General features: G+C 48.5%; 2 long non-coding RNA genes across 4 annotated transcripts in view; one reads left to right on the top strand and one right to left on the bottom strand.

Moving 5' to 3' along the window:
- Nucleotides 1–6,423, bottom strand: part of LOC136304809 (uncharacterized) — a 32,140-nt gene extending 25,717 nt beyond the window's left edge. For all 3 annotated transcript variants that reach the window (XR_010724826.1, XR_010724824.1, XR_010724825.1), the window contains exon 1: nt 6,364–6,423. This is a non-coding gene — a long non-coding RNA (uncharacterized lncRNA). The remainder of the gene's footprint in view (nt 1–6,363) is intronic.
- A 1,292-nt stretch (nt 6,424–7,715) lies between these two features.
- LOC136304808 (uncharacterized) lies at nt 7,716–15,915 on the top strand. The gene is made up of 3 exons (XR_010724823.1): nt 7,716–7,857; nt 14,903–15,125; nt 15,293–15,915. It is a non-coding gene; the product is annotated as an uncharacterized lncRNA (long non-coding RNA).
- The last annotated feature ends 1,680 nt before the right edge of the window (nt 15,916–17,595 follow it).

The following is a 17,595-nucleotide window of genomic DNA, read 5'->3' on the forward strand; positions in this document are numbered from 1 at the left end:
TCTTCAGGCCAGATGACACACTGTAAACATGCTAAGTCGGCCATTGCATTGACTACAAAAAAGAAGAATTAGATACACTTCTACAGATTTGACCTGTATTTGCACACACTAGTCAATGTTTTCTACTGAAAAGAAGAAACTCTAGGGGGAAAAGACCTATTAAGGTAAAATTAATAACTTAGATAAAAACCAAGTTAGGATAGATGGGACACATACCAAAGTTTTTCACATGGGCAGATCTATTACTCAGCACTTCAGACCTGAATGTGAGCTTTGACCCAGCACAGCTTGGAAGAACACCACGCCAAAATTGAGATCTCAAGCCGAAGAACAACCAGATAGATTTTCGTTCTTTATTTTCTGTACAGAGGGCAGAAAGTATGCTGCTTTACCATTTTCCCTCATGGAGAAGCACGGTTATTTAGCTCTTTGCACAGTGATACAACTTCAACAGCCACACCTTACCCAGGCACTTAATTTTAAGGACACCATTTATCTAATTGGAACCAAACAAATATCAGCACATTTCAGCTTCAATGGTTACATAAATCCTTTGTTACAAGCTGAGAGTTTCTGCAATGAAGTGGACAAGCAAGAAAGGAATAATGAATGGAAGTTTACAACTATTCCTCTGCAGATTTAGTCCAACAGAAGTTGCAAGAGCTGGATTTAGTTTTCCACCCCACCCGTCACATTTTTCACTCAATTATGCAAGGAATTCTCACGTCTTGAATCTTAGTGTAATAAATCAGATTTGCAGTTTGATTCCAGTAAGTGGTTTCAAATAGAATAAATTCTATCACAATTAACAGAATTCATGGAATTCGGTGTGTATTCCATCTAAATTTATCTGTCTGTGCATAGGTATTCTCATCTCAAGGGATTCACAAGAACATCAGACTCATGCTTCACATACAATTCTTTGTTTTATTGTTGCACTAAAAACACGTGCCATTTAGAGTTGCAGCTTCTGTACATTCAGGATTTAGAATAGATGATGTTCTCCTTCAATGACAAGTAATCTTTTTCTAGTCCTGTTTCCTACTCTAAAGTGAAAAAGCTCTAAAATACAGTTGGACCAATAAAACCCAATGATACAATACCTACTGCATGTTTCCAGCTGGAGTAGTATATGCAATTATCAGGAGTAAAAATATCTAGAATTCAACTATGTAATATTCTTATATGTATATCAGTATATAAATACAAGGTGTCTTACATATCTCTTTAAAATAAGACTAAAATTGTTGCATGTTCTAAAAAAATACTTCCAGACAGCCAAAATTTAAAAAGTTTTACAATTAAAAATGGGGTTTTATGAAATTATTTTACATCCTTTTTAATTATAGTCTGAAATGGTATAGCATTTACTTTGAGAAGAAGAACAATCTGCAAAGTAGCTAAAGTAATTTTTTATCTGTCACTAAATAGAAGATGAACCATTCCAATCTCCCTGGAAAAAAAGCATACCTTCTGGCAAAGTTCTCACTCTGCTCTATTCCTCTTTGTGCTGTGAAATACATGAGGAAGTAGAACAGGACAAGAAATTAAAAAACAAACCACACTACTTTGTATTTTCAATTTCTTGCTCACTCTTGTATCTGTATAATCCATACCGTGATTTTATCAAAAACCTAAACTCAAAATACTTGTAACAAAGATGAAGCAAAAAAAAAAAATCATCAACTACTTCCCTGAAATAAATTCTGAAATAGTTTGGGAGAGATTAATAGTTCTTAAAAAAACCATATTCACTAGCATGACTTTGAGGAGCTAAATAACAGGCCTATAAACAGTCTGCAATTTTTCAATACAAAATATCGTTATATCTTTCAAAAAAAATCTAATGTGCCAAGTCTTATTAGTATTAGAAACATATTGCTCATAAAATAAGAATTGCTCTTTTGATTATGAATTTTTTGGCACCAAGATAATAAACACTGATTAACCAATTCTACCTGAGATATTCGATTTTTTTCCCCTAAAGCAATTTCTCGCTTCCCAGGCTAGGAGACCCTCTTGCAATGCTGCAGTAGCTTCTCTGGTTGCGCAGAGCCCAGAAAGCACACGGGGCTGCTGTTCCAAGCAAAGCTACAAGAAACAGCCTCAGAGAGCACAGGATCTGCCGAAAAAGCGAATTCTTGCTTCCTGGACGAGGAGATGCAGTTGCCATGCTGCGGTAGCTTCCCTGCTTGTGGAGAGCCCAAAAACCGCGCGGGGCTCCTGGTCCAAGCAAAGCTACAGAAAGAACCTCCGAGAGCACTGAGATCCACCTAAAGCAGTTTCTTGCTTCCAGGCTAGGAGACTGTCTTGGTTTTGATAGACAGGTATTTGCCAGGGAAGATTGGAGTCTCTCTTAGAATGTGGAGATTCAATCCAACGTGGAATATGATGAAATACATTACAAAGACAAGAACCTTACACACGTTTATAGCAGCACATCAGCTACAGAGCACTACAAACATTTTGAAGGAAAGGAACTAAGGTCTCCCAGTGGCAGCAAGCACCATTTGTTTCCTTTACAACAGAAGGTGCTTCTAAACCAGGACTACAACAAAAACCCCACACATTCAAGGACCTTCCCGAGCTCTGTTCATTTGCCCAAGCAAGCATGAGTTAGAATCGTGCAACTCCCTAATGCCCTATTATCAAGGGTCAGCAAGGGAGAAGAACCCAGTTCAGGCTCCCCCAGCCCATCTCCAGGTTTCTCTATAAGCCCTCCAAGGGGCTACCTGCTCCCACTGCAGAACAGAACCAGCACCCAGCCAGCAGCTCCTCAGTCCTGGCAGGTCAGCGGCACTTCCAGGAGCACACCAGGCTGGCAGCAAACTGCCCAAAGGGCACTCAGCCCTAGACCCTTCAAACCCTCCAAAGTAGCTTGGCCAGGGGGCAGGGTCAGCACCAAAGACACAGACACCAACCTCAGGAGCTCAGGGTCTTTGGAGACAGCTCAGAGCAGCCAAGAACCTCCCAAGGAGAAGCTCAGCAATGCTCCCCAGCACTGCTACCCAAGGTGACCTACAGGGACTGAGATCCAGCACCAGGGACCCTGAGCCTTACCCCCAGCAGCTGGGAATCCCCTGTCACAACCCAGCCCTGGAGAGCCCCCACAGAACTGGCAATTCCCGCGGGTGCGTCCGCCCGCAGGCCAAGAGGCTCCGGCTGTGCCGGGACAGGGCCCAGGTCGGGCAAATGCTGCAATAAACAGGCGCACACAACTCCCACGGTGGGAACAGCTGGGCTCAGCCTCCTCCTGCGTCGCCCCAAAGCCTGGCCAGGGCTTCAGGAGCAATGCAGGAGCTGCCTTTGGCCCCGCTCCTCCCAACAAGGCCACAGGACTCATCTCAGGGCCCTGTCCGGCCTCTGAACACAGAAAGGTCAAGCCATGTTTCACTAATGAGCACGGACCTAGCCCAGAACACTAACGATCCTGGCTACCGCACTACCGACAGGATACAAACACAACATCTGAGTTGAAGGCTCACCCAGAGGTCAGCTTTGCCTCAAGACTCTGCTTCAGGCCTCAGGCCTTCAGGAAGTCCCAAGGTGCTTGAACCTCTGCGCAAAGCCTGCTCCCATCTCCTGTGGAACCTCACAGATCAGGCAGCACTTCCTCGGCCCACTCCTGAGGCTATTTAGCCTGCCAGCAAAGAGCAGGGGCTGACCTGGGAATGACAGAAGGCAGGGAGGGGAAAGGACCCTTTTGCTTCCATCCAGAAAGCCAAAGGCCGTCAAAAAACCCTCTGGTGAACACCTGAGCAGCACCAGGAGATGAAAGGCCTGGCACTCCTGACTCCCAGAGCTCCCAGGCCTGCCTTGCCCCTTACCTTCAGCCCCCGTCTTGGACAGCAAGGCAATCCCAGGGACAGAAATCCAGGCTCCTGCTGCTCCTGGACGGAGGCACCCAACAGCTCTGTGCTGGCTCAACATGGCAGCAAAATCAGGATGCTGCTCTTCCTTGGGCAAAACTCCAGCCACTAAAAAGCTGGAACGCAGGATAACCCTGCCTCTCCACCGGGGCACTTGGATCCAGCCCTACTGACACATGGACATTTGAGACAGGAATCCATAACCCTCCGTGAAATCACAGCACAGCCTCCAGGTGTTTTCCTGTTCGTGTCCTCACTTACCTGGCATAGGCTTCTTCCAAGGCTTTGCAGACACTTTGCCTCTAGCCAAAAAGATTAACATCGCCTTCTTTCCAGCTTTCAAGAAGTCACAGCAAGTCATCCTGGTCCCATGTTCCACATCAGATTCTCCCATAAGAAGATAGATATTTTTCCATTCAGATCCTTTCTCAAGCTATCAAGAAAACCAGGACCCCACATGCACTCCCAGAAATTCTCTCAGCACCATTTGCTGCTTCTCTCTCTGCCAGGGCACCAACAAGTCCTGGGTTGCTTCTTGTTCCATGCTGGCCAGTGACCTTGAGCGATAAAAGAAGGCACCAGTATTGCTGCTAATTTTACAGCCACAGGCTTTCAGCTTCGCACAGGTTAAAAGCAGAAGCAGACACTCCTCCCCCTGCTGGAGCTGATGGGTCCATTCCCCGCTCTGCTCTCACAAACCCTTCAGTCCCGCTGCCAAACCCAGCACTGCTGCAGATCTGCAACACAACAGCACTTTATCCACGGGGGGCTGCCCCAAACACACATTTCCCATCACGGGTCCAGAGCAGCCCCAGCGCTTATTTTACATCTCCCCAAGCACGGCCAAGGTCCCCCCCAGGTGCACAGGAACATCAAATCCTCACGGTGTACCAAGAGCACCAACAGGTTCAACCCATTCAGGCAACAACTGCTCCAGTTCACTGCCGGGCACTGGCACTGCTCGGTGTGGGAGGATCCACTGAGCTCCTGGGTATACTGAAGGACAAAACATTTCCCATCATGTATCCAGACCAGTTTATTCACGGGGCTGCTCCAAACACACATTTCCCATCAAGTAACCGGAGTAATCCAAGTGCTGATTCTACCTCTCCCCAAGCGCGCCTAAAACCCCATGCACACAGGAACACCACATTCCCACAGGGTGGCAAAAGAAACTGGAATAGACTTCATCCATTATTCCTCAGACAATTAATCCAATTAACCACCGTGCACTTGCAGTGCTTGGTTTGAAGGGTCAATACACCTTCTGTACATGCTGAGCTACAGAGCATAAACACAAAAATGAATCTTGCTCTGTAAATAAAACCAAACAGAAAGAATAACCATAAGAAAATTCCATAGACAAGGAAACTCTTGCATGCCTTTAAGCATATCTCCTGAGAACTCAAATAGCCATTTACAACAGGAAGTATTCCCAAGCCAGACAAAAGCCCCGAACACTGGACCTAGTACACAAAGTTTCCAGTACAAAACCTTCATGCTTCATGACAAAGCTAAGACAAGGAAAAAAGCTCCTCCAGACAAAACAAGTTAAACACTCTCTACCCCCACGATAAAAGTCCCCAAAACATACCCCCAAACCAAAAGCAAACAAAGCAACCCAAACAAACCCCAGCTGCCCTGAGTGCCATTTATCATTCAGCCCCTTCCCAGACTGGGGACACCTAAGGGAGGTCTCACACACCTTTTCCAACTCTTCTGCCCCTGCTTCCCTGCCCCTCAGGCACCACTGCCCTGCCCAGGGCTGAGGCAACCTAAATATTATGGAACAAAAAACTTAAACTAGCAGAAATAACTCACACTACTCAAAAGCTGTCTCTGCTTCCAATAAGTAGCCCTTTGAAACATGATAGCACTTTCCACAGAAATTCTATAATTGAAGTCACTCCATAAACCAGCCAAGAAAGCAAACCTCACAAGGTTGTTTCTTCCTACCATGTTCTTCCTAGTGAAAGGCTAATTAAAACCTTCACTACCAGACACCAGCCAGGCCCACATGTCACGGGAGATTAAAGGGGGGAAAAAAAGACAGGAAAACTTTGGTACCTTCCCTAAACAACACACCCCAAGAGTACACGTCCTCCCCCCCCCCCCCCCCCAACACCTGCAAACACATCAAGGCTTAGCATAGCTTTGATTTATAGGAGAACTTACCAAGAAAATTCTATAGCACAGCACAAAACTCCCCACATTCCCTCTACCTCAACCATAGGAAAGCTCAAGCAAGAGAAAACACTGAGACAGAATGCACAAAAAAATCCCTGATTTAGCACCAAAAAAGGCCAAAAACAAGCTAAATTAAAACAACGTCTGCCTCCTAACCACACATAACAGAATATCTTGGAATTCAGAGAGAAACTCTGACAAACACACAGAACAACAGCCCCTCAGCCCTACCTACCATCACCCACTACATAATAAACACAATCCCACACAGCACAGCTTATACAGAAACAAATGAACAAATTCTCACCGCACTAAAACAGCCTGGAGAAACTCCATACCCACACAGACAGACCTCAGCATTCCAGACCGAACCACAGATCCCCACAGCCCCTTCCGGGGCCCTTTTGACCCCCACCCGGCTCGCGATTCGTGGGCTCTCTGAGGCATCGGAAGCGCTGATTGGACAGCGGGCCCTGGGAACCCACCCGGCCCCGGCCCTGCCCAGCCTGCGCTGAGGGCCCGGGGGCTCCGCCCCGCCCTCAGAACCGGCACCAGCCCCCCGGCCCCGATCCCCCGATAACCCTTGGCACCGGCCTGGGCTCTACCCCCATACCGGCCCCGGCCTCAATCGCCCCCGGTCCTACTCCCTCGTCCCTGCCCCGGCCCCGCCTTGGCCCCGCCCTGTGCTCTGCCCCAGACTCTGCCCCGGCCCCGCTCTGAGGGCCCGTGGCTCCGCCCTCTCCCTCGATCCTCCCTGGCCCCCCCACCCCGGCCCCGGCCCCGGCCCTGCTCTGAGGGCCCGGGGTTCTGCCAGATCCCCCGGCCCTGATCCCCCCCGGCCCCGTTCACCCCCGGCCCCAGCCCCGCTCCCCCGCTGCAAGCCCAGGCTCCACCCCGGCTCTGACACCAGCCCAGCCCCCGCCCGCCCCATCCCCCCCGTGGCAGGTTTGCGTTCGGTTTGTGTCTGAGAAGTAGGATCTCTGCCAGAATGGTGCTGTTGGGAAGAAAGTAAATCTGCCCCAGGGATCTGCGATAAGCGATAAAGTTGCAAGGAAGGGGAGTATTTATAAATGGTCTCCGTAGTTCCTCGTAATTCTGGGTGTTTGGATTTAGCCTGGGATTGTCAGCTAAGTCATGAAAAAGCCAACCAGGCTTCTGAACTCTCAATGAATGTTTGAAACACTTCCACAGAAAGACAAGTTAACAATGATTCCAAGGCAAAATTCTAAATGGAGGGTAATGACTTCTGGGGGATTTCCTAAGGAATTGTGGATCTCAGGCATATGGACTTTTGGAGGTGGAATCCCAGTTTCAGCCTTGGGCACCTGCAGAAGAGGGACCCTTACCCATAGCAAGGAAAGCCCGCTGCCCCAGCGTGTCAGGTGCAGACATTGAACTCTCTGGGGAATAAGCAGCAAGTCCGCTCTGCCCCTGCCCTCACACTCGGAGTGGCAGCAGCCGCAAGGTGAGAGCTGTCACAGAATGATTGAGGGGACAGACTAGCCCCAGGTATGAGCTGTAAACGGTGAGGGGAGAACAGAGCAGCCACAGGTGTGACCTGTCAGGATAATGAGGGAGCAGACCAGCTGCAGGTGTGAGATGTTACAATGATGATGGGGCGGTTCCTGCCAGGGGCGGTTTAACAGAGGAGCCTCGGTTCACTTTTCCATTGAGCTGTAGAGGTTGAGGAACTCATGTTGAGTTTCTATGTGGGGTTGCTGCAGTGGTGGGAAAGCCTCTTATAGTGCCTGCAGGAGTACATGGATGTGGAGTGTTTCTTTGTGGCAGACAGCAGCAGCAGGTAAGCCAGTGTGGAGTTGTAGGGGGGATTTTTCTCTTTTTCAGCTTTGTTTTGCTAATCTCTTTTAAGTGCTCCCAGAAGAAAAAGGGCTTACGAAGGCAAAAAGAGTTCAAAATGAATAATGAAACTCCTCTTCTGTTTTTGTTTGTGTTTAAAGTAAGAGGGATTTCTCTCCACCTGGGATTTTATAAATAGGGGTACTTATACGTGTTTTTTTTCACTGTTGCTTTCTTTGATGATATATAGTCTTTTGTTTGATTTTTTTGGCATTATTTATTACATGTAATTTGGTTTTTGAGTGAAGATAACTTTATGGGTGGGTTTGTATTTGACATATGTCTTGGTTTAGGAAGACAGGTATCTGCTAGGTAAAATTACAATCAGAGGCTCTTTGGCAAAGATTTGGGAAATAGGAATAGCAGTTCTTTACTAGTATGTAATACAAAGCAAACAAACACAAAAAAAAACTCCCCCCCACCACCAAACAACTACAGCATTAATGACAAACGACAACAGTACCAAGAACCTTGAGGGCTTTGTTTCACAAAACCCAGGGCAGTTTGGTTTCGGTGTCCCTGCAGGATCCTCAGAGCACCAAGCTGGAACTGTGGAAAAGTCCCGGCAGGTAGCTGGGATGGCAGGGTGTCCCGGCAGGCAGGGGCAGGATGTCCCGGCAGGGCAGGGGGTGCAGGGTCACGCTGCAGCAAGAGGAGCAGCGCCGAAGAAAGCCGAAGGAGAGGCAGGGCCTGGACCAGCTCCCCGCGGGTGGCTGGGAAAACTCCGGATTCAGGCCGAACCGGTGATAGTAGATTTCCCAGGACTGGATCCCTTTGGCCACAGTGAAACTCCTCCAGCCAGCAACAGCCGTTCTCCGCTCGGCGTGCTTTTCGGCAGCTGAGCTCCTCCAGGAGCGGCAGACACGCGTCTCCCCGAATGCCGGAAGCAGAAAAGCACGCCGCTGCCTCAAGCTTTGTCTTTTACCTGCGTTATCTCCCCCTTCCACCTTTTGTCCACCTCTTTGTTTCAGTTAAGTACTCTCAAGTATCCAACACTTGATCTCCTTGGTAACTTGTGGGGAAAAAATTCTTTAGAGAAAGAAGGAACAAACCTAACCCCCAACAACATACAATTAAGTAGCTTTTTTGATAAGCTTCTGATATGTGCTATTGGGGTTTTGATCATTGTGTGCAGGGATTCAGATTGGGTAGGGCCACCCTGGCTGGTTGAAGTTTAGGTGTATTGTTAGAGGCAGCTTTTTTTTTTTTTCCAAATTTTTTTCTGTTTAATGGTTTTAAAGCGGCCTTTAATAACTTATTGTGTAGCTTTATTTTGCTTGGCAATAGTGTATGATGAGGAATGTGATCTATTTACTTTACATTAGGCTTCTTAGTTTACATGTGGGTTAGGTTGTTTTTGAACTGAGTTGTGTTGTTGGAGGTTTTTATTTTGGTGGGGTATTATGATTTCCAAGGATTTGTTTCCTGAGGTTTACAGTGGTGTAATTGGTTGTAGTGTGAGGTATGGGGGCGGTTTTATTTATTTAGGGGTGGCTTTTATCATGGTGTGTAGTGTTTTTTTGGTGGGTTTGAGGTAAGGGGCAGTAGTTCATTTCTTGGAGTACAATAATATTTAAAATCAGATTATTGTTTTTTTGTGTTATAGGGATTTGTGTATTTAGCTTGTTTGGCTATAGTATGTGTTCTATAGTTATGGATAATTTGGGAGATACTGTTTATAGTTGAATGGATCTTTTAGTTTTAGGGTGGGGGGGTCCTGGGTATTTACTTTGGAGGTTTTTTCAGGAGACTAGACATAGGAGTTATTTTTATTGTATTTGGTAGCTGGATTAGGAGAAATAATAGTTGGCTTTTGTTTGGTGGATTTTTGTTTGTTTTTTCTTTTCTAAAACTCCTGTATTTGTGTGGTCAGGGTAGTGGTGTTTCTGGTGTAAATCTAAGCATCCATTACTGTTTGTGTGAATTAGGTGGTCCACAGGTAGTATACTGAGACCCTCCCACTGACCGGCACATAGATCTGCTGAGATCATGCATTGATGTTTGGTTTTCTGTATGGTACCTGACTAGATAGACAGCAGCTGGGTGACAGCAAAGAATTCCCAGAGGCAGAGGCAGCCTTCTTTAGCACACGGTATGGATTCTCATCTCTGAACATCCCAGAGATAATTGGAAAGCTCAGAGACACAGAGGGAATGAAAGCAGGGTGCCAGGGCAGGAGTCACTGGGAGGGGTTTTGAGACAGGTTTAGAGACAGGGATGTCCCAGATGTGACCCCTTAGGCTACGTGAAGAGAAAGTCTCATTTTGGATCAAAGTGCTGAGGTGTGCAGGGCAGAGCAGTCTTGGTGTGTATTGTGTCACTTGTCTGTTGTGCACTCTGTGTCTTTTGGGTGTCTCGTATGGTGTGTCTTTTGACTTAGGCCTTTGAACAACCTCTTGGAAATGCTAGGCATTGTTCTTAACAGATCCTATTCCTTGGTGAGGTGCTGATGCCATTAAACCTTATGCTTCGACACATAGTAGAATCCGTCTCTCTTCGCAAGCATGCAGGCTGATGCCTCTTCAAGTCTTGTTCTGAGCTGTATCACCAGCTGTGCACCGCCCTTATCCGTTCCGGTGGATTAGGTCTTGTAAGAATGCCAAGATAGGTAGAGGATTCTGACCGTAGGATTCTTGGGCATCTGTCTCTGCGTCTTCTGGGATAAGTCATCCCGTTGGCATCTTCTTCCTGCAGGGTTCTCTGAGCCTGGTCAGCTCGCCTTCAGTCTTACCTCGGTCATCTCGTTCTTAGTTCGCTGCTCCTTCAGGGTCATTCTTCTTGCCAGAGGATTTGTGTCCCTGTTGTGTCCCCTTGTTTGTCCTGTCCTGTCTCACGGGTGTTGGTGTGTGTTTGGCCCGGAGCTGCTCTGCCTTGCTGCTCAGTCTGGGTGTATGGGTAATAGTACAAGTCCTGGGGACTTGAAATTTGTGATGTAGGGTGTAGTAGGGCTGTAGAGGGTATTCCTAGATTGCCACCAGGTGTCTGGAGCTGTCCAGTTATCCTGCAGCCCTTTGACTTCTGTCCCAGCTTTGTTTCAGATGCAGAGGGATGAAATCCATGGCGGAATGCCCCATCCTGGGTGAGGGGGCTCCCCCGAGAAGGTCAGTCACTGTTTGTGTTTGCAGTGGAGGTGTAAATGGTGGCTATGTTACAGCGCTGTTCTTTGTCGTTTTTTTTAGGAGGTACGGCCGGATATCAGCGGGCAAGGTGAGCAGTGATGGGTAGGCAGTAGTAGTTACTATTGCTCAAGTCTTATTTGCTGGTGCAACTCTAAGCATTCACTGTTCTTTTTTTTTTTTTTGATTTTCGGGTGTCCCCCTACCAGATGTACTGGCCCCGGATGCCAGAGGCCAGATGGGTGCAGCATTAAGGTATATTTGTGGCGTGCTTCAGTCAGAGCTGGGAGGTGCTGTTTCACAGCAACTCGGCGTGATTTTTTGCTTTGCAGGTGCTGCTGCTGTCCTAGGCGTGCCAAGGAACAGAGGGAGCTGGTGAGTCGGCCTTTAGGCAGAGTGACCCACAGGTGTGCGCCGTGCTCAGCACGTACCTTTTCCTTTTGCTGGGTACGCTCCCGGCAGCCTCTGGAGCGGGATGAAGATCTGAGGGGGAGCCACGACAGCGGTGCTGAGGAGCCCCGGGGATTACTCTTCTGGAGGGGGATAGTCGCATTTTCTGTTTTGTGATCCTAGGTAGTGTGAGGAGGTGTGGAGCCAAAGTTTGGGTACAGCGGCCCTGAGGTGGACGCAGAGAACCTCTGGACGTCCACGGTGCTGAGATGTTCGTTTCTGTCGAGGATGCATTTCACCTGCTGGTGTTCCAAAAGCTAAGTGTTGGGGCTGGCGGTCGGGAGAAGGGAGAAAACCTTTTCAGTCTTGGGTGGTGATTTAAAGTTACCTTACAGGAGAGGGCCCTAGTGGGATGGTCCCCTCAGGATTAAAGGGTGAGGGTTTCTCCTCAGCAGCACCAGAGCCTTGGCAGGGCAGTTCTGACCCATCTCCATGTTCTAGGGAGTTTGACATTGTTGGTCTCCTTTTAGAGTCCAAAGGGTTAGGGTGCAGCGGGGGATTCCTGGCCCAGCACACCCTGGGATCCCTTTCCCAGGAGCATCCTGTTATAGGGCAATGCTGATTGCGAGGTGTACGGTAGTAGGGTTCAGCAGGGGGGGGTTTACAGTGACACACAGAGGCTGAAGGAGGGCTTGAGAGGTAAAGGACTCGAGGGCTAGAGAGCACACAGTGAAAATCAGGGGTACAGGCTAGGATACAAGTCAGAGTACAGGTATACTGGCCCTCACAGCGCTGCTACCAGCACGCTTTCCCTGAGAGCAGGTGCAGGCAGCAGCCCTAGTGCGGGAACGTACCAGACGCTCTGACATGTGCAGACACGGCCAGGCAGGAAGCGATAGTGGGGAGCAGGATCCAGCAGGGCTGGGGATAACGGGGGTTTTCCCGCCCCACCCACCCTGGGATTCCCCGTCTCTCCGCAGCCGGTGGAAGTGCTCCTGATTTCCCTCTCGGGGCGGCGGTTGGTAAGGCTTCGTGCCTTTGTCTGTGCAAAGAGTTTGGCTCTGTCAGCCTCTGCCCTGTCTCAGGGCCACGTTTTTTAGGGTAGGCAGGGAACAACTGTGGATGTACCTGCCCTGCTTACAGGACAGCTCTTGGGACACTAACGGTGTAGAGCGTCCCCGCCTTGAAGGTGTAGGGCTCTAAAGAAGTAGGGTTCAGAAGGGGGGAGCTTATAGTGACACATACAGAGGCTGAGGCAGGGCTTGAGAGGTAAAGGAGTCAAGAACTAGAGAACACACAGTGAAAATCAGGGGTACAGCCTAGGATACAAGTCAGAGTACAGGTATACCAGCCCTCACAGCACTGCTGCCAACACTGTTTCCCTGAGAGAGGTGCAGGCAGCAATCCTAATGGCAAGGCAATGCCAGAAGTCCTGAGAGGTGCAGGCAGTACCCCTAAGCTAGGGCCAGACAGGAAGTTCCCATGGTGGGGCAGAGTCCACAGGGTTGAGGTTCACTGGGGATGTCCACCGTGCGTTCCTGTCCTGCCCCAACCGGGGATGCTCACACCCCTAATGGAGGCTGTGGTGGGTGGGCTCAGTGCCAGTAATGCCTCTAAGGCTTTGGCACTGTGAGTGTCAGCCTCTGGACGCAGCTGAGGCGTGCTGCCCGAGGACCCGGGCCTTCTTAGGAGATGGTGAGTAGCAGAATTGCTGGTTTTTGGCTGACGTGCTGCTAAGATTATGCTTTGATATTTGGTTTTCTTGATTGTAGCTGACTTAGGAGACAACCGCCCGGCAACAGCAGGAATTTCCCTGAGGGAGAGGCAGCCTTCTTTGGCAACTGGCGTGGATTTGCCTCCCTGGACATCTGAGAGAGAAGTGGAGGGCTTGGAGCCCCACAGAGGGGATGAAAGCGGGGTGCCAGGGCAGGGGTCAGTGGGAGGGATTTTTTGAGTCAGGTTTAGAGACAGGGATGTCCCAGATGTGACCCCTTAGGCTACATGAAGAGAAAGTCTCATTTTGGATCAAAGTGCTGAGGTGTGCAGGGCAGAGCAGTCCTGGTGTGTGTTGTGTCACTTGTCTGTTGTGCACTCTGTGTCTTTTGGGTGTCTTGTGCTTCATGTCTTGTCCCTTAGCCCTTCGAGGGGCCTATTAAAAATCCTGGCATCCGTCTTAGCATATCTGGTCTCTGCCTTCCTCGGCCAGGCGTCTTTGTTTCGTGTTCTCGGACACACGCGTTGGAATCCGTCTCTCTTCGCAAGCATGCAGGCTGATGCCTCTTCAAGTCTTGTTCTGAGCTGTATCACCAGCTGTGCACCGCCCTTATCCGGTCCGGTGGATTAGGTCTTGTAAGAATGCCAAGATAGGTAGAGGATTCTGACCGTAGGATTCTTGGGCATCTGTCTCTGTGTCTTCTGGGATAAGTCATCCCGTTGGCATCTTCTTCCTGCAGGGTTCTCTGAGCCTGGTCAGCTCGCCTTCAGTCTTACCTCGGTCATCTCGTTCTTAGTTCACTGCTCCTTCAGGGTCATTCTTCTTGCCAGAGGATTTGTGTCCCTGTTGTGTCCCCTTGTTTGTCCTGTCCTGTCTCACGGGTGTTGGTGTGTGTTTGGCCCGGAGCTGCTCTGCCTTGCTGCTCAGTCTGGGTGTATGGGTAATAGTACAAGTCCTGGGGACTTGAAATTTGTGATGTGGGGTGTAGTAGGGCTGTAGAGGGTATTCCTAGATTGCCACCAGGTGTCTGGAGCTGTCCAGTTATCCTGCAGCCCTTTGACTTTTGTCCTAGCTTTGTTTCAGATGCAGAGGGATGAAATCCATGGCGGAATGCCCCATCTAAGGTGATGTGGATTCCCTGAGAATATCAGTCACCGTTAAAGATGAGAGTCGCTTATGTCAAATTTATTGGCACTCCAGTGCAGGCCCCTTGCATTTACAGTTTCAAACAAGTGGGTCCCTTGGCAACCGTCCTGGGCAGCAGCTCGACCCTGCTCCGGGCTGGGCTGAGGGAGCAAACACTTGGGGCTGGCACTGCTCCATAGTGAGGGTACTTGTGAAAACACCTGGATTGTCCTGGATATTTTTTTGAGCTTTCTACAAGGTCTTAAGCATCAACTTTGTAAACATAAATGGCAAGGACTGAACACATGAGGCGCTGGAAAATTATACACACCAAAGACACCCTTTTTTTAAAAAATAACTCGGTGGCTTATATGTTAATTTTGAGACTCCTTTTTGGCCAGCTTTACTGTAAAAGAATCTCATTTAAATTTAGTTGCTTCAATGAATTTTTTGTACAAATATGCTCTAGTGTCAGGAGATTAAAGCAGTAACACCAACATGCCCCCTCTGGAAGAAATTTCTGCGTCTCTTCAGACCTGCTGGTTTGCAGTAGAGTTTGAGCACATTTTGCTGCAGCTTTGGTTCTTAATAAGTGTAAGTCGATGGATTGCTGGATGATTTCCGTAAGTTCTCCTATTTTGTAGGAGCTGCACGGTGAGGTCAGAATTCTGAGGGAGGCCCTGGCAAAGCTGCCAAGGGCGAAGAACATGGATGATCCAGGGGCTTCTCCCACCTGAGTTTCTCCTGGAGCATGCTGTGTGTCATGCCAGATATTTAACCCGGGTTTGGGGTGTTCTCCTGCAGTCCCAGCTCTAACTGCTGCCCCTGAGCCCAGGCCTTGCTCTGTCTCAGCACTAAACCTGGCAGGTGGGTGTGCTTTTCCAGCCCTTTAATCCCACAGGCAATCCCAGATTCCCGGAGCTCCCCGAGGCACAGCATGGACTTGCTCCCTGGGAGCTGCACTTCAGTTTGCCTGAACCAAGGATGGCCTGCCTATGTTTGTAACTTTATTCCTGCTGTTTTTCCTTTTCCAGGTTGTTGGCAAGAAGGAGAGAGCCAGTAGGAAGTGAAGCCATTGGAAGGCCTTATCCCAGTCCAAGGTTCCCACTGGTCTCTCTGACTCCTGGATAATTGCCTGACCATAACCAGAGACTCTCAGTTTGATTTCCTGCCTTTTCCAATAAATCCTTGCTTTCAGCTGGAGTGTGTTCATGGTATCATCCTCCTCCTCTTCCATGGATTTGTAAATAAAATTTCTGGCTTTTGTTGAGTCAAATTTTTTTATTGCAGGAATTGTGGCTCTTTTGTTCCACTGAAACTTCCCAACTCTGCTCAGAGTTTCAGATATCAAATACAAGTAAGACTGGAGTTTCTTTGGGTTGTTACTCCCACAAAACACAGATAATTTTTGGATAGGAGTAACTAGACCTGTTCAATTCCCCCTTCCCTTTAAACTCAGAGCAGAGGAGGCAGATTTTAAACCATTGTTCCATGAACTTCCACCAACTTGATGACTGTTCCAAAAGTTTTCAGTGTTAGAAATTCCTGAGCTTGTTTTCCAGGCAAGCTGGGATTTAGAGATTATTCCTTCCTTTTATTTGATGTTTTTTCTCTCTGCTTCTAGTAAGGGAATATTTATTTTTTCCAAATTTCCATCCTGATTAGAATTTTTGTACGTCTTAGAGCACATTTCCAAGGAAATCTACCAGATGCATGTTGGTAAATCAGAAGCTATTTCACACTATTCACCACCATGGTGCCATTTTTTTCCTTTCAACCCCCTAACACGGCTAATTCTACCCATGCACAGTATTACGAGCCGTAACTTGGTGTCAAGGTGTATTTCAGAGGTAGCAATAAAACAAAGTTGACATTATCTTTTGTAACTCTCTGCACCTCCTTGTTTACTAATAAAGAAATCCAGAACAAAACAAAGAGAAAAAAAAATCTGAAACAAAAGCCCCTACAACCACCCCCCCCAAGAAAGAGCACAGAAAGAGAAAGTATGCCAATATTATTTAAATAAAAATCAAATCTTTACCCCTTTAGAAAACCAGGCTCATTTATTATAAATAATGGTGGTTCTGATGTGTTAGGTAAATGAATTCATATCATTTAAAATATAAACAAATAAACACAAATTTAAAAAATAAATACAAAAATAGAAAAATATAAGGAACAAAAATAGAAATAGAAAATACAAAAAATATCCATTATATAACTAATTACAATATTGCATGTGAGATATATTATAATATATATAGTAGGTGTAGATATGAATATAAAAGTTAAATGGTAATGATAAAATATAAAAAAAATAAATACAAAAATTTTATTTTTTGTGGAACAAAGCTTAAACTAAAGGCTTTTTTGGGTTGAATTTTGTTAGAGGCAGGATGTTTGAAGTTGTGGTTGAGGGTCTTTTGGGGCATTTATTTGAGAGGATTTTTGGCCACGTGCTTTTTTGCCTCTGTTCTCTGCCTGTCCCCTATGCGTGTCCCCGGCCGAACTGTGCGGCAGGGCTGTCACCGTGTGGACAGAGAGTGGTACTGCAGCGATCCCCCCCGGCATCCCCGGGCCGAGCTGTGCGGCAGTGCTGTCGTCCTGTGGATAGGGAGGGGCACTGCAGCTGTCGCCCGTCCCCGAGGTCCGTGGCAGCCCCGGGCTGTGAGCTTGGGGACAGTGCTGCCGCCCGACCGTCCAAAGTTTGCGGGAAAATAGGCGGGAAAAATGCAGAAACCCCGGGTGCATGGCAGGCAACTGCCTGTGCGCGACCCCGACCACGGCGCCGCCTGGGCACAACTTTACACAGCATTTCCAGGTGTGCGGACGCAGGATGTGGGCTCGGCAGTGCTGTGGCTGTGTTCAGGCAGTCGAATTAGTCAGGTGCCTCTTTAAGGCGCCGGGGGGCCTTAGGTATGCCATAAAAAAGATGGTGGGACGACCGTAAATGGCTTCACCCACAACCAAGACAGCAGCAAAGAAGGGCAGAGATCATGTGATGTCACTTCCAAGATGGCGGCTCGGCACGACGCGCTTGACCTTCCAAAGACGGCGGGAAAAAGGCAAGGACCCCGGGGGCGTCTACCTGACTTGCTTGTGCCCTGCCCCGACCACGGCGCCGCCCGGTCGCGATTTTCGGCGTCATTTCCAGGTGCGCGGCCACGGGCTGTGGGCTCACCGGCGCCACGGGTGGGCGGGAGCCGGGCCGGCGCTGACAGGCAGCGGCGGGGACGCCTCTCTCTGCCGAGGTCCTGCCACTGCCTGTGGCCTGGGCGTGGCCCTTGTGCCGGGCGCCCGTCCCGTTCCCCACGTTCCCGCCGCTCCCCGCCGTCCC

The sequence above is a fragment of the Chamaea fasciata genome, unplaced genomic scaffold (assembly GCF_029207755.1).
Source record: "Chamaea fasciata isolate MVZ Bird 193981 ecotype frontalis unplaced genomic scaffold, bChaFas1.0.hap1 SCAF_183, whole genome shotgun sequence".
NCBI lineage: Eukaryota > Metazoa > Chordata > Aves > Passeriformes > Sylviidae > Chamaea > Chamaea fasciata.